The following is a 13,282-nucleotide window of genomic DNA, read 5'->3' as shown; positions in this document are numbered from 1 at the left end:
CAATAATCATGACTATAATATTGTATATGTCCACTATCACTCCTGTGCCCATCTTGCTTTGCAGACATAATCCCCTCAGTACAAAAAATAATTTTATTTATAAACTGCATGGCACTTCCCTCTCTCCTCATCCATCAGCCATTTAGCTGCCACTATATCCCCAAAAATTGTACACACATTCATTCCCTTTAGGGGTCTTCCTGCTACTACTTTGAATAAAGCAAATGCCTGATTCATTTTCAGTTTGAGGTCCTCTTGCACTGGCTTCTTTAAAACTATAACTAAGCTGTGTGGCTAATTCCATCTGAACAAGTTTTTAAACAATGATGTACATAAAGGAAAATGTGGAAACTGTGGATTATTGATGGTAGATTAATCACTCACTGAGTTATATTTTAGGTAAGTAACAGATTAATTTTACAATGTGAGGACAACAACGCCATGCCTAAACATGGCAGTACTTTGAAGCAGACTAAACAATTATATAAAAGAAGGAAACACTCATCATACAGTTTCTCAAGAATGGTTTTGTCTCACAAACTGTATTTAAAGAGAGAGAGAGAGGGGGGGGGGGGGCTGAACACCACAGTACCTACAATTTTGCACGTAAACTTACAAACAGATCCAACTAATATGTACCTCTCAGTGGGAAAAACTATTTACATTTTGAAGAAATTCATGCCAAAATTCATTACAAATGTGTTTAACAATGTATTAATATTGATGCAACATTGGCAACACAATAACATACAACTATGTATTGTGACCACACAATATAACTAAAATTGTATTTAAGTATGTATTTGTATTGTAAGTAAGTAAACTTTAACGTCCATTCAGTGGTTATTGTCTATGGATATACAAAAAGAGGCTCCTGTAAATACTAGAGCTGAAAGTCTGCACTTATAAGTAAAACTTCAGTTTGTATTAACAGCTACAGATGGATGCCACATATTCTTTCATATTTGCTAATTGTGGTTTTTAAAGTACAATCAGTGACCGGTAAGCCTTCTGACATAATAGTTTAATAAACTGAACAAAATGAACTTCATTGCTCACAATGAGAAACATTAAGTGCTTGACCACCTAGCAGGTGGAAACATCACAAAAATAATTAATGCTAACTTATGCTTTTTGTATTTTTTCAGTATGTTACTGGACAGCTATTCTGTCAAAAATATAATTACTTCTGTATTTATCATATTCATTGGATGGCTTTTATCTGGCAGGAACCCTGCCATTGTTTATACATAAAACCACTTGACGTGTTAAGTTGTTCTGACACAGTTCCATGTTTCAGATGAGCCTTTACTTTTTGGGAACATGTTCTAAAAGATGTCATCAAAGAGCCTTTCTTTCCTTTAGCTCATTAAGAGACTACTTCATGTTCTTGTTGAATTCAATACTATTCCAAGTATCATGAATCATATCTTGGTTCTTATGATGTAGTGACAATGAATTGCATGTCACCAGGCCATTTTTGTAGTGCCCCAGAAACTTTGAAATTCTTTCATTATACCATTCCATAGCCATAAAAGAAATATGATGAACAATATGTTTAACGACAGACTAATTCATATTACTGAAATGATTATTCATACACGTAAAACTTAAGTCACTCACAGCAACATAAATCTAAAGTACATTATATCAGTTTACAAATGCTAGTAGCACACAACATCAATGAAAAGAATAATGAATAACTGTCCAACACATTTGCAAAAAGGCACTATGGTATATAATACACAACTTTTGTGTACAAAATACTAATTAGTCAGTGCTACTACTGTCCCATGTGCCACATTTTTAATGACGAAATAATTCAAGTTATTAGATACAGAACGTATTATTTGATCTGCATAGCATAACCCCAAATTGAACTACACCTGTTTAATAATGCCGGCAGGGATACTACATATCTGTTTATCCACATCTTTGGATTGAAATCTCATTGACTGGAGTAAAATTGTCTTCAGCAGGGCAGGTTTGAGAACATTTCTGCACAGAAGCAACTTATTATTTTTCACCACTCCCCTCATACACTTTCATCTGTATCAATTTTTGCTAATCACTGTGATCTGCATACAAAAATCTTGCAGTGAGTGTGCCTGGCACTCCTCTCAGCTTGAGGCACCAAGCAGCCACTACTGATTGTGAGACATCTGTATGGAAATCTTACAGTTGAGGCACCTGTAACACCCCTCAGCTTGGCACTCCAAATGGCAGCTTGTGTTGCTTGGGCCTTAAACTGGCCTTGGTTTTTGGTGATGACTCCCATTGCAAAGTGAGTCTGATGACCAGTGAAGATACGTCTGGAGATGCCCCAGACAGGTGGGGTATACCAATATGACTGTCGCACACTGTATGGCCTGACAACCAGGGGGTGCAGGACCCCTATGGTTGTCATCTTTGGTACCCTTACAGCACAGCAGTATGTTCACGATATTGTAATCCTGCTCTACATAATAAGCCAGCCTGGGCTTATATTTCAGCAAGATAATTCCTGCCACATGGGTAGAGTTTCTACTGCTTGTCTTCATGCTCGCCAAACCCTACCTTGGCCAGCAAGCTCACTGAGTTAATTGAAAATGTTTGGAAATTCATGGGCAGACCAGCCAACCAGTTAGGATTTTAATGATCTAACGTGCCAGTTGGACAGAGTTTACCATGACATCCCTCAGTAGGATACATAACAACTCTACCAATCAGTGTGAAGCCAAATATCCGCTTGCACGGGGGTCAGAAGTGGTCCAAACTGTTACTGACTTGCTCAATTTGTGAAGCTCATTCTGTTGAATAAATCATCCAAATTTTCTGAAATTGTAATCATCTGTTTGTCTGTATATGTACATCACACCAAGTGATTTCCATCCCATTTGGATAATTCCTTTGTGATGCATCATTTTTTATTTGTCTTAGAGTAGGTATGGATGCTTAAATCTAATGGATTATTAATTATATCCATTGTACATACAATCATATTTAAAAATACAAGTATTCACATTAAAAATACTTATAACTACTACAATCACAATTCTTGTACATCATTCTCCATGACTTGTTAATACCATGATTTCATAAGTCATGCTTTTTGATCAAGTTTCTTAAGCTTTTTCAAACTTATATGGAATAGTCAAGTGTGCTGTTTTTGATAATTTATTTGAAGAATTTTGGGCTCCTTGGTTTATCTGTATTCTGTGTGTGAGAAAGTCTTGAGCATGGTTAATCTACCTTTTGGTTGTTTCTTGTATTGTGCAAATAAACATTATTTTTTAGTCTGAGTTTGCATAAATTTTCTATGGTGCAAATTAGATAACTACATATGTAAAGGGTGAGCACTGTCCTTATGTTAAGTGACCTGAACTGACCCTGCAACTCTCTGGGAGGCAGCCCTAGAAAGCACCTAATGGATTTCTTCTGCCAGTGGAAAATGTGAGCCATACTGTGGGAGTGAGTGGACCAATATATAATGTGAGTATACTAGCTAATTATAACTGAAATTTTGCCATAATTTAGGTAACAAAAATAGTATTCTTGCTAGTCTGCTGTTTAGGTAGTTTATTTGTACATCTCATGGTAGTCTTTTATCAATAGTATGTCCAAGTAAGTTCACTTTCTTATTCTCAGACTTAGTTGTTCTGAGACAGAAACAAAATTCTTTAGTTTTTGTTTTGTTAATGCACAACTGATTGGCCAGACACCAGTAACTAGTCATCTCAGTCATTTCTATATTGTAATTTTCAACTCTGTAAATTTTCACCTGTTTTTATCTGTGTAACATTATTGGCATAGAATACATTCTCATATAGTGTATGGAAATCATTTATACAGACAGTGAAAAGAAAGGTTCCAGGAACTGACCTCTTTGAGATTCCACATTTTAATTTCAACAATTATCATATTTGATTATTTCAAATAATTGTTGTAGTCTATGAGAGAGATAGATTCAAAATAGACATAATGACTTATCCCTTACGCCGTAGTGACCTAACTTTATTATTATAGCCTCACAATGTCAAATGGTTGGTGAAAGTCTACTAGTGTGAGACAAGTAGTTTGTCTGTTTTCCACACCCCCGTGTATGTGGGGACTTCATCATCAGTAATGGAAGAACAAGAAAATAAGGTTCTTTGGCAGTGTTCGAACTTCATATAAGGAGAGTATGACTGGTGTCGACAGTCTGCTGTAAATCGTTTTGTCATGTACATGTGTTTTCTTGTAACTCTGTATTAAGCAATAAAGTGTGTGTGAATTCTATTAATTTGCTCTCTGCATTCCTCCATAAGCATTCCAACCAGGAATTCTCACAGTGGAAACCCCACAGTGAACAACAACAAATACCACAACTTAATGAGCATACTTCATCTGACAGTCTTCACTATTACAGTGGAGCTGTCCCGTGATGGCTGGTCATACCAATAACAAGTACAAGAAGTGACTCTCATGGTGCCTTGTATGATGTTTTTCACTAACCAGATCAGGCTACAGTATATGTGAAATGTGAAAGTGACATTCTATCATGTCGTATTATGGACTACAACAATGATGCAAGTGTGCACCAATGACGTCTAATGACTTCCAACCTCCTCACTGACTTCAGCGATGAGTCCAGTGCATCCTCACAAGAAAAAGTCAATATTTCTCAAATTACTCCACATCTACACAGCAGCACCTCAAGCAATTTTACCAGTCCACTTGCATCAGGCACAACCAGCCAAATTCATTCTTAACCTGAAGTGGGTCAACACAAGAAGATTTTTGGGTTATCATCCACATCATATGTGATCCTAAGGATTTTGTCTACCACCTCCTTCAGGTAATATTGCGGAACACATATACAATGAAGTTTTCATTCCAAACTACTGCCATTCCAACCGGAACATCCAGCAACATGGTTCACAACCACTGACATTATTCTACAGAGCTGTGTCATCTTTGACGACACTTTCAAGTTGGTCACTCTATTGAACAACAAAGGACAGCACACTCACATTATCAGTGATAACGTACTGGCACCTCTGACTGATGGCAGACTTGCCACCTCTAAAGATATATTGCTCCAGTGGCTTGCAAAGGCAGCAGAGAAACAATTGTTTCAGGTGGTTTATGAAGACACACTGGACAACAGAACACATCTCAGCTCTGGAGGAACCTCCATACATCTATTACCTCATTGCTCTTGCCAGACATTATGCTTAGGATGTTATGGTTCATCAAACTACCGCCACTGATGCAAATATCAATCATCTTGCATGAAAGTGAAATGGCTGACAGACTTTTTGAAACCCTGCAGCAAAACAATATGCAGATGTATTAGACAACAATGGCCACCACCAGTACATTTCTAGTGTGATGTGCTGCCTGCAGCAGCTAGCAGTCGATGCAATCTGAGCAGTTCTGTACACTCACAAGAGTGACATCACTAGTTCTCTCCACAAGGCCACTGATTTGGAAAGCTGCACCAACCATGCCCACAACAAACAATAAATCTCCACACACAGGCAGCCCACCATGTTTGTGGCTGTGTTGGTTCCAGACTAACTTTGATGACAAGCACACAATTGTTCTCCCCCAATCACGGGTGGTGACTCCATGGGACCCGAGGCCCTTCAAAAATTCATTTGGGGGGACGGAGCTCCCCCCAATAATTTAAGAAAATTATTAATCATGTTATGCTTTATAAAATCACAAAATTATGTTGTAATTTTTTATTTTCCTTGTTTGATGGTAGTTACCTTTTAAAATACATTATGTAATGAGTAAAAACAAATAATTATCACAGTACTAAGCAGGTTAACTGAAAACGAGTGGTGTGAATCATGATAGTGTTACGGTGCAGCGGGCACACTAAGAATTTGTCCCAGTGCGCGAACCTTTGGGTAAAGTCTGGTGCCGGCAGGTTAGTGCTGCGGCTGCAGCAACATCAAGAGGCTTGGAGCAGAAGCGCCTGGAACCCTTCGCCTCATGTCGCCTTGCTGCTTTGAGACATTACAACACCGTGAATATGGGGACTTTTCAGAAGCATACACTGTGAGAGCGCCAGGGACCAAGTTGGTCTACAACCCCTTTGCCTGACTTGATGGACTATGCGAGTTTCTAGTATCTTGAGAATACTGAGAAACTTTGAAGAATTTCTAGAGTTTTTTGAAACATTTTCTGGAGAGGACAAAAAAAAAAAGGCAGGTTACAAATGTGCAGGCTACCTTGAGCCAATGTTACAATTCAAGACTAATTTCCTTTTACGTTTTTATTGCCATGCAATGAACCCAGTAGAGGATTTCAATGAAAGAATTCAATGCCCTCATCTAAGTTTTGTTGATCTGTAAAAAATATATGAGTGCTTGATTTGTATATTGAATGGAAGGCATGATAGTTTTGAACACTTTTGGGAATTGTGTTTAAAAGAAAAACCTTCACAAGTTGATGATCTTTCGCTTCCTCAGAATCAAAGTATACCAAAGAAGTATGAAAACAATGAAGCCAGCTCACCACATACTTTCAAAACCCCAAAGGAATACTACAAAGCTATTTACATTGAAGTTTGTGAAACAGTGCAATCTCGCATTACTGAGTGGTTTGCTTCAACTGGACTCACACAGGTCATTGCAGTTGAACAAGAGTGTTTGCTTTTAGTAAACAGAGGTGAAACAAATTTGTAAAAAACAACCAAGTTTTTCAAAAATGATCTAGACATTGAGAGATTGCTCTTTCTATTGAATATGTTAGCCGATATCGCTAATAAAAAACGACTGGTCTTAAAAAACGTGTGATATAAGAAAGTACATTACACAAGAGCCTGCAGTTGGAGAAATGTTATGTGAAGTAGTGAAGTGAATTAAGCTTCTCCAAGTAGTTCCAATCACGACAGCAACAGCAGAATGGTCATTTAGTGCCCTTAGATGTCTGAAGTCATATCTCCGATCAACATGGGATGGAAGCAATTGAACAACTTGGCTGTTCTTCATGCTCACTGAGATGCTTTTGATGAACTGGATATCTGACCAGTCATCAACAACTTCATATTCAGTAATCCGGTCAGACGGTCGACATTTCCACCTTTCTAAAGACACTCTAGCCATAATAATGGCATTTAGAGTGATATTAAAAATCTTTATAAAATAGAGAATTAAATACATACATAATGTTAAATTTTCAGTTTCAAAATATTAGTACTGTATTACTACATTACTATAGTATTGTATTAGTTACTTTCAAATACTTATATATTTTCAGGTTGTAAAGCCCAATTAGAATCCGCTATTTACATACTTTTTGTCTGAAAGTATTGGGCATACTGTATTAACTTTATTAACTGTATTAAAGCATTAACTTTGAGATATTGTTTTTATTTAATGAACCCTGAGCCTTATTCAAATTAAGCTTAAATTAGCTGTTTCACTTATTAATCAAAGTGCTACTACTATGTGACAGCAATATTTTGTGTTTTATTCTTTTAATGATAGTTTAGGATTTATTTAAATATAATTTCAGTCTTTTCAGAGCTATATATTCACTGCTCCATAATAGTCTATAAGCATGATTATTACTGTAAATTAAAGTAGCTTTTTACAAAAATACCGTGCTTGCATATGTTTTGTTTTGTTTTTCAAAGCCAAAAATGTGCCAGGCTTGTCGAGTTTCCCGGAGTGTTGAGTTGTACGGAGTCCAGTTTTTGGGGTTATAATGTTGATCATATGACTCTAAAATGCTTTAAAAAACTTTTAACTCACTATTTTTCATCTAAAATTTAGAAAATTTTCCAGGGCAAGACCCCGAGTAATGCCCCCCCCCCCCCCCCCAATATTTTTATAAGATGGCGCCCCTGCCCCAATCAACCAACCAAAGGCAAGATGCAGAATGCACAATGCCCAATTATGCCATCCACAGCTCAGATACATGAGCCAAAATAGTTTTGCCCCAGCTCTAAGTGACAATGGTAGACTCAGTGTGCTAGATCACTCAACAAAAGAATATTTTCTGATTGACACCAGCTTGGAAGTGAGCATCATTCCTAGGAGAACCCACCAATGAAGCTTACTACACTGGTCATCCAGCTATGAGCTACAAACATTTCTCCTGCCAAACTTGACTGAATTGTCACACACTTCGTTGATATTTGCACACATGAAAAATATCTTTGACATTTTTTGATCGCTCATGTTCCAGAACCAGACCTAGTTGCTGATTTCCTCTGTAGCTTTTATCTCTCCACAGATTTGATGTGAGGAATCCATATGCAAACCAGTAGTGGAGAATCTGTAACCAGTGTCACTGATAGTTTGCCATTCCATACACAACCACCTTCAGAGGACACCTTCCAGTATGACTCATGAAAATGAGCCAGCAAACATCACGGCATCAGCAGTAGACACACATGTACAGCCAAGACAGGGTGCAATGCCTGTTCCACCACAGACACATGTCAGTGAGATAGTTTCTCTAACAATGTGCATGTGTTCTCCATGTGTGACCCCCTGCACTCAGGACTTGTGTGTGACATTTCAACAGAGACGTATTCAGTATGGATCTGTGCATAAAATGAAATACATGGTCAAAAGACAACAAGCTATGACAAGTTGACAACAGTTTTATTCTGAGACAGTTCACTCGCAACTACAAACTGCCCAGTGACGTCAAACCAAATGTGATTAGATAAAAACTATTGGCTAACCGGTTTCTAAGCATTACAATTCCAAGATCACAAAACTTGCCCCTAATCATGAAAGTGGAGCCTAGTATCACCACACCCACTAATCTATCATATCCACATCCCAGTATTCCCCCACTGCTACTTGGTGATCACAACACAGACCAGCAATTCTGCTATGCCTGACCCCACCAATCTCGACCCTAGCTGTTAATATCATCTGTATATAGACAGGTGAAGGATCACAATCTCACATTCTTTTTCTTCTCTCTGAATGAATATGGCCCAGCCATGCCCTGCATAGCAACCAGCTGTGGCACAGTTCATCATGTGCACCAGCTCACAAGATGACAGCAGCAGCTGTGATCTCCAGTGCCCTTCTCCCCCAGTGCTCTGCACTCCCTGGAGTGAAAGAGGATGGATGGCTCTGTTGGTACCTCACCATCAATAACGTAAGTGCATGAGAATAAGACTCTTTGGCAGTGCTTGAGCCTCTCGTGAGGAGTCTATCATTGACATTGAAAGTCCGCTGTATGCCATTCAATCATATATACATATCTTCATGTATCTCCTATTGAACATTGAAGTGTGTGTGAACTGGATTCATCTACAGTCCGTATTTCTCTGTGAGCCTTCCGACCAGGAATTTCCACATACATAATATCTAACTGATTTCCTATTGCATTTCCGTATAAGTTTGGTCTAAGATCAAAATGGTTTGCATTCAATAACCTGTTATTTTTCAAATTTACATGATACAGCTTTCTGCAATTTTTTTGTATAATTGAGACTAGTCTGTAGTTACTAGGTGTCTTACCCCCTTCTTAAACACTGGGAGTGTAACTGTGTTTTTAAGAGCTCCAGGAAAAATATTATGTGCTGTAATTCTGTTGGCAAGATAAAGCAATGCCATCTTAATTTAATTTGCTATGCTCTTAATGATGAAGTAAATAATCCCATAATAGTCCTCTTTTTTTCTAATTTCTAAGTGTATTAGCAGCTTTACTAAATTGTGGGGAGTAATTCTGTATCAAGAGAATGTACCATGTTTTACGGACTATAAGACACACTTCTTTCTTAAAAAAATTGCCTCCAAAATTTGGGTGCATCCTATGCTCAAAATTAATGTAAAAATGTGCTGTGTTTGATTTAAAATTCCTGCCAGTCTTAAAAATGGCTATATATCTGGTGCTTAAGGAAACCTATCTCTATCTGACAACATTGGATTCAACTGGCAGCAGCAGTGCACCAATGTGACAAACGTGAGTTGTGGGGATTCACAAGCTTGCTAATATTGTCTCCCTCCCACCCAATCATCACAAACCCAGAACATTGTCTAGCCTCTGATGTGTCATTGCAGTCTGTGGTGCCAGTGAACTTGAAATCAAAGTCTCTGTATGTCCATCACTTCAGAGAGTCATGGGTCTCGGCTGTTCGATACAGGATGTCAAATGAAACACCTTTCAGCCATCTAGTATCCACACTTATTTCATTTGGCTACCAGTTTTGGCAATTTACTACACCATCTTGAGGCTCCTGAGTGATGTGTTGGAAGATTCCACCTCAACCATTGGTTGAAGTGAGTGCTATAGCAAGCAGAAATCTACTAATATCAGTATTGATGGCCCCTGTTTTGCCCATAACTGAGGTAGAATCTTGCTACACATCAGTCAGGGGCCTGAAGACAATGCAGTAAATCGCCAAAACCGGTAGCCAAATAAGATACCTTTGGAAACTACACGGCTGAAAAGTGTTTCATTTGACATCCTGAAATGAAAGTGATTTGTGTTATCGGTAACAGTACAATATTTTTGTTACAAGCTAGTTCCATAACGCAAGGAAAAAATAAAAGGAGTTCATATAATGTGGGCTATAAACTGGAAGTAACATCATGTGCAGAAGAATGAGGAAACCGAGCAGCTGAGCAGCAATTTGGCCCTCCGCCAACAGGGGGGGGGGGGGGGGGGGGGAACACATTCGTGGCTGGCAGGCTAGTACAGATTAACTGATGCAAAAGGGCCAAAAATAGAAGATGACATATTGAAATGGATTGAAGGACACCATCAAAATAACACTGGAATTAAAACAAAAATGATTCAGACACACACTTGTAAGCTAGTGCTACAGTGGAACTTAATAGACTTCAAGGGAGGAGGTGGTTGGTGCTACAGGTTTATGAAGCGTCATGGACTTAGTATGTGAACCAAAACCAAAATATCTCAGAAAATGCCACAAGTGTATGAAGAGAAAATATTATCTTTCTATTACTTTATTACTAACATCAAAGAAAACCAGTGTGGAACTAACCCAAACAGCGAATGTGGATGAAACTCCACTGACATTTGTTGTGCTGTTTAGAAGAACTGTTGCCATGAAAGGTGCTAAAAATGTAACTATAAAAACAAGTGGACATGAAAAAAATGCACTACACTGCTACTGTAAAATGTGATGAACAGAAACAGCAGGGTGAATAGGAACAAAACTATACAATTACTGTGAATACTATAATGTTGTACTGGACATTAAATTTAACTATTATTGTTTTTGGGTTGGCAACATTTCAGGCTAACAAGGAAATTATGTTTTGTAGGGTTGGCAAGCATTGTAGTTTGATGTTTATCCTTGTGTGTGTGTCAATAGTTTTTAAGCTGTTTTCTTACCAATTTTGAACTTCTCTGGTAAGTAAACATGTATTCTACATATGACAGTTAATGGCATTGTAAGTACTAGGTATAACAGCTATATAAAACAGTAAGGGCTGGTTTTTGTTTCATTTCAATGAAATCAGGTCTGTGAATTTTCAAATTTTTTAGGCTATGTTTGTAAACTTTGTGGGGTGAATAGAAACATATGAATTCTGGTGTTTCTATTCACTCCACAATAACAAAATCTAAAAAAAATTCTATTAGTGTGCCGTATTAATACTACATAATTCTCTAGTTATGTTACATGCACAACTAACATATCTTCCTTGTTTCAGAGTTGCTGTTCAAATATGCCACAGAAATACAAACCCACCATAGGCGATGGTTACAAAAACCACAGATGTAATCGTATAAACAATGCCCTCTCTGACATCAAATTGGGGGTTAGCTTCCGGAAAGCAGCTGAAAAACATGGGATTCATTTTAGTGTACTATACAGACACCTAAAAAGAGCGCCAACATTGAACCTCAGGGTGGACAAACTGCCTTGTCTTTTAAAGAAGAGAAGCTGTTTGTAGACAGATGGAAATATGCAACGAATGGGGCTATCCTATTGACTTTACAACCTTAAGACTTCTAGTAAAGGATTCTCTGGACAGAAGGGGGAAAGAAGTGAGAAGGTTTATGAACAATTTCCCTGGTTGTGATTTTGTGGATCATTTACGTGGCAACGCAAAGATCAATTAGCAATGCGAATGTGCCAAAACATAAAACGTTCCAGAGCTGGTGTTACACCAGAAGCTATTAACAGTAACTTTGATGAGCTGTCCAAGGAATTGGAGAATATGCTGCCAAATAATATAATAAATTATGATGAGACAAACCTTACAGATGATCCAGGAAAATGAAAGGTAGTCACATGTAGGGGAACTAAATATCCCGAAAGGGTCATGAACTCCTCAAAGGCATCAATCTCAGTAATGTTTGCAGCTGCTTCAGTTGGCACTATACTACCCCCTTATGATAAAATGTTTGATATGCTCCGCTTCAATTATTGGGTCCTTACGGTTGCTGTCCCATACCTGAAAAACCTGGAAGGTAAGAAATTTCTCATTGGAGACAATTTATCTTTGCATTTGTCCATAGAATCAGTTACGCTGTGTCACGACAATGACATAAGATTTATATTCCTACCAGCAAAATTCAACACACCTGACACAACCACTGGATGTGGCATTTTTTTGGCTTCTTAAAACTACTTAGCGCCAATGGAAGAAGGGCCCAGGAAGAAATGAGGCAACAGTTCCTAAGGATAAATTTCCTCTACTTGTGAAAAATTTGTGTGACTCCTCGAAGGAAAAAAATGTTATTGCAGGTTTTAGGAAATGTGGGATTGTGCCTCTAGACTGCAATGAAGTATTGTCAAATGCTCCCAGGTACTGGTACCGATATACCAGTAAACGAAAACCAGGATAAGAACAATCTTGAAGAATCCACTAATATTGTTGACAACAGTTTTAAAGAACTCTTCCAGAGTCTTAGACAAGATCAGACTCTTAAACAAAGGAGAAAAAGGACAAAAGTTAATGTCCAACCTGGCCGAAGTATTAGTGATGATGATTTTGAGGACACGGATGGGGAGGATGTAACCCCCAGTTATTCACTTTACAGTGATCCAAGCCCTTGTACGTCTAAACAAGGCAAGACAAAAAAAAAAAAAAAAATACTGGTATCTCCATAAGCCAAGGTGACTATATGGTGGTCAAAGTATATGATAAAACATCCTCTTTTTGATGTTATGTTTGCAAAGTTAATTACATTATTGACAATGGTTTTGTGGGAACATTTTTAAAAAGTGTTCCTCAAACCAAAAAGTTCACAATGACTGAAGAAGAATCTTTTGTCTCAAGAAACGATGTCATCCTAAAAATGTCATTGCTGGTTCTCAGTTCAAGTGCTTGTTTCAAAGACATGCTATGTTTTGAGGATG

At 37.9% G+C, this 13,282-nt stretch overlaps 1 long non-coding RNA gene across 1 annotated transcript; it reads left to right on the top strand.

Moving 5' to 3' along the window:
* Positions 1 to 264: 264 nt before the first annotated feature.
* LOC124622271 lies at positions 265 to 13,026 on the top strand. Its single transcript, XR_006980611.1, has 3 exons — positions 265 to 399; positions 3,355 to 3,471; positions 11,628 to 13,026. It is a non-coding gene; the product is annotated as an uncharacterized LOC124622271 (long non-coding RNA).
* Positions 13,027 to 13,282: the final 256 nt, after the last annotated feature.

This window comes from Schistocerca americana, chromosome 1, assembly GCF_021461395.2.
Source record: "Schistocerca americana isolate TAMUIC-IGC-003095 chromosome 1, iqSchAmer2.1, whole genome shotgun sequence".
In the NCBI taxonomy this organism is placed as follows: domain Eukaryota; kingdom Metazoa; phylum Arthropoda; class Insecta; order Orthoptera; family Acrididae; genus Schistocerca; species Schistocerca americana.
The sequence above is the reverse complement of the archived record's forward strand: the minus strand, read 5'-3'. Positions and strand labels throughout refer to the sequence as shown.